This window comes from Salmo salar, chromosome ssa03 (assembly GCF_905237065.1).
Source record: "Salmo salar chromosome ssa03, Ssal_v3.1, whole genome shotgun sequence".
NCBI lineage: Eukaryota > Metazoa > Chordata > Actinopteri > Salmoniformes > Salmonidae > Salmo > Salmo salar.
This window is the reverse complement of record NC_059444.1, coordinates 37,579,321-37,584,110: the sequence shown is the minus strand read 5'-3', so window position 1 is coordinate 37,584,110 and position 4,790 is coordinate 37,579,321.

Here is a 4,790-nt window from a genome sequence, read left to right as displayed (position 1 = left end):
TCTTAGTTCTGTATTGATGCTTTGCCTGTTTGATGGTTCGTCGGAGGACGTAGCGGGATTTCTTATAAGCTTCCAGGTTAGAGTCCCGCTCCTTGAAAGCGGCAGCTCTAGCCTTTAGCTAAGTGCGGATGTTGCCTGTAATCCATGGCTTCTGGTTGGGATATTGTCACGAGAATTTTCTATCCCAATGATAATAACTAACAATCAATAAGCTTTGACCAATCCCCAAGGTTTGTAAGACACTGAGTTAATAATAATTAGTCAAAGACTCAGCTTCTGCAAAAGGTCTGTACAGTTTATTCAGAGAACATTCTGAAGTCCATAATACAAAGACATTCATTTTATAACTCACTCCCTACTTACGCACATACCTCCACACAAACAGTAGATATCCTACGCACATACATACACATAAACAGTAGGTGAGTTGTATGCCTCCCCAGAGGTCTCACCACTGTTAATCACTACCCAGCGCTGTCAGTCCCATTCCCCCGAGATTAGAGGAACCTTGAGAAGTACTCCCTGTCCTATCATAAGTTTCTCAGAGTTCTAGCCAGGTCGAGCCAAACACAGTCTTCATTGTTCTCGGTATTCTCTTAGGCACACACACACACACATTTATCTCCCTCCCAGTCCAACCTAGTTGGACTTATGTTTGATACTTTAACCTCTCTGGGAAATGTGGGACGCTAGCGTCCCACCTGCGGGACACACTATTCAACAGCCAGTGAAATAGCAGGGCGGCAAATTCAAAACAACAAAAATCTCATAATTCAAATTTCTCAAACATACAACTACTATATCCCATTTTAAAGATACACTTCTCGTTAATCCAACCACATTGTCCGATTTCAAAAAGGCTTTATGGCGAAAGCATAACATTAGATCATGTTAGGACAGCGCTGAGACAAGAAAAACCACACAGCCATTTTCCAAGCAAGGAGAGGTTTCACAAAAACCAGAAATACAGCTAAAATTAATCACTAACCTTTGACGATATTCATTAGATGGTACTCATAGGACTTCATGTTACACAATACATGTATGTTTTGCTCGATAAAGTTCATATTTATATCCCAAAACCCCATTTTACATTGGCGTGTAATGTTCAGAAATGTTTTGCCTCCCAAAACTTCCAGTGAATGAGCACATCAATTTACAGAAATACTCATCATCAACGTTGATAACATATTAAACTGTTATTCAAAGAATTATAGATACACTTCTCCTTAATGCAACTGCTGTGTCAGATTTAAAAAAAAATTTACAGCGAAAGCACACTTTGCAATAATCTGAGTAGAGCGCTCAGACAACAACAACAAGTAATACAGATACCCGCCATTTTGGAGTCAACTAAAATCAGAAATAGCATTATTGTAACGGGCGTCGTAAGGATTGGACCAAGGTGCAGCGGGAACATGTATACTCATCTTCTTTTTAATTTTGAAGAAGGAAAAACAAACAAATCACGTATACAAAACAAAGAACGACACTAAACAGTCCTGTCAGGTGCACAGACACAAAACAGGAGACAACTACCCACAAATCCCATAGAAAAAACACCCCTCTTAAATAAGACCTTCAATTAGAAGCAACGAGGAGCAGCTGCTTCCAATTGAAGGTCAACCCCATTAACTAAACATAGAAATAGAAAGACTAGACTAACATAGAAATAAACTAACAAGAACATAGCCCAACAAACCCCAAAACACTCTAAACAAACACCTCTCTTACATAGGAACATAGCCCAACAAACCCCGAACCACATAAAACAAACACCCCCTGCCATGTCCTGACCAAACTGCAATAACAAATAACCCCTTATACTGGTCAGGACGTGACAATTATAAATATTCACTTACCTTTGATGATCTTCATCAGAATGCACTCCCAGGAATCCCAGTTGCACAATAAATGTTTGTTTTGTTCGATAAAGTCCATAATTTATGTCCAAATACCTCCTTTTTGTTTGCGCGTTTAGTCCACTACTCCAAATGCAGGAAGCGCGCGCAAAATGTCATGACGAAAAGTCAAACAAAGTTCTATTTACGTTCGTAGAAACATGTCAAACGATGTATAGCATCAATCTTTAGGATGTTTTTATCATAAATCTTCAGTAATATTCCAACCGGACAATTCCAATGTCTTCAGAAAAGAAAAGGAACACAACTAACTCTCACGGGAGTGTGCACCACTGAACTCATGTCATTCTCTCAGTCATCTGACTCCAGGACCTCTTATTCTCTCCCTATTCACAGTAGAAGCATGAAACAACGTTCTAAAGACTGTTAACATCTAGTGGAAGCCTTAGGAAGTGCAAAATGACCCCACAGACACTCTATACTGGATAGGGAATCACTTGAAAAACTACAAACCTCAGATTTCCACACTTCCTGGTTGGATTTTTCTCAGGTTTTTGCCTGCCATATGAGTTCTGTTATACTCACAGACATCCTTCAAACAGTTTTAGAAACTTCAGAGTGTTTTCTATCCAAATCGACTAATAATATGCCTTTCCTACCTTCTGGGCCCGAGTAGCAGGCAGTTTAACCTCTTACATCTAGACGTTCCGCTAGCGGAACACCTGCTCCAATATCCAATGATGGGCGTGGCGCGAAATACAAACTTCCATTTTTCAAACATATGACTATTTTACAGCATTTTAAAGACAAGACTCTCGTTAATCTAACCACACTGTCCGATTTCAAAAAGGCTTTACAGCGAAAGCAAAACATTAGATTATGTCAGCAGAGTACCCAGCCAGAAATAATCAGACACCCATTTTTCAAGCTAGCATATAATGTCACAAAAAACAAAACCACAGCTAAATGCAGCACTAACCTTTGATGATCTTCATCAGATGACAGCAGAGTATCCAGCCAGAAATAATCAGACACCCATTTTGCAAGCTAGCATATAATGTCACAAAAAACAAAACCACAGCTAAATGCAGCACTAACCTTTGATGATCTTCATCAGATGACAACCCTAGGACATTATGTTATACAATGCATGCATGTTTTGTTCAATCAAGTTCATATTTATATCAAAAACCATCTTTTTTACATTAGCATGTGACGTTCAGAACTAGCATACCCCCCGCAAACATCCGGTGAATTTACTAAATTACTCACGATAAACGTTCACAAAAAACATAACAATTATTTTAAGAATTATAGATACAGAACTCCTCTATGCACTCGATATGTCCGATTTTAAAATAGCTTTTCGGTGAAAGCACATTTTGCAATATTCTCAGTAGATAGCCCAGCCATCACGGCTAGCCATTTAGACACCGACCAAGTTTAGCCCTGACCAAACTCCGATTTACTATTACAAAAGTTTGATTACCTTTGTTGTCTTCGTCAGAATGCACTCCCAGGACTGCTACTTCAATAACAAATGTTGGTTTGGTCCAAAATAATCCATCGTTATATCCAAATAGCGGCGTTTTGTTCGTGCGTTCAAGACACTATCCGAAGTGTAAATAAGGGTCACGAGCATGGGGCAATTCGTGACAAAAGATTTCTAAATATTCCATTACCGTACTTCGAAGCAGGTCAACCGCTGTTTAAAATCAATTTTTATGCCATTTTTCTCGTAAAAAAGCGATAATATTCCGACCGGGAATCTGCGTTTAGGTAAACAGACGAAAGAAAACAAAGCATTCTGTCGACGCGGGCACGAGCCTGAGTCTCACAGTACTGTAACCAGCCACTACCCAAACGCGCTACTTTTTTTCAACCAGAGCCTGCAAAGCCACGATTCAGCTTTTTGCCGCCTTCTGAGAGCCCATGGGAGCCGTAGGAAGTGTCACGTAACAGCAGAGATCCTCTGTAATGGATAGAGATAATCAAGAAGGGCAAGAAATTGTCAGACAGGCCACTTCCTGCATGGAATCTTCTCAGGTTTTGGCCTGCCAAATGAGTTCTGTTATACTCACAGACACCATTCAAACAGTTTTAGAAACTTTGGAGTGTTTTCTATCAAAAGCTAATAATTATACGCATATTCTAGTTTCTGGGCAGGAGTAATAATCAGATTAAATCGGGTACGTTTTTTATCCGGCTGTGAAAATACTGCCCCCTAGCCATAACAGGTTAATTTGGGCACGTTATTCATCTGAATTTCCGAATACTGCCCCGTCACCAAAAAGTTAATTACATGCTACATAAACTATAATCCCTAATGGTTACGTTTCAGGGTAGAATTATTTAATCATTATCTTTAAACATTTTATCAGGTATGTACGGTATGTACGTACTGTCACTGTGGGGACAACCCAACAACCCTTACAAGTGCACACTTCAACTGTTAAGAGGGTTATCAAAGTATTCCATCTCTTCCCTCACTTTTCAGTATTGTCCACATAATTTGCCATGAGCTTATTACTACAGCCATTGGGGGAGCAGACAGCTAGGGGGCTGCAGAGCCTCTTGTGGATGACGCTACTCCGCAGTAGAAGCTAAGCACATAAGGACAGTGCATGTCCGTGTCATATGCGTAGCTTCTATTTTGGAGTAGCATCCACTTACACCAGGGGTTCCCAAAAGTTTTTGGACCGCGACCCCCACCATGTCACAAAAAAAGTGATGTAATCAACGGCCAATGTTTACTTTTTTCATTTGGGCTAGGACAGTATTACAAATCAGTCTGACATTACTTTTTACTATTTCAATCTGAAGGAAGTATTTTTTTTGGAATACATCATCAAGGTCAATCATTTTTCCTGACTATATGACCTGTTAGGTTCTAAACAAACAGAGTAAAAACTCAAACAGATGACTAGG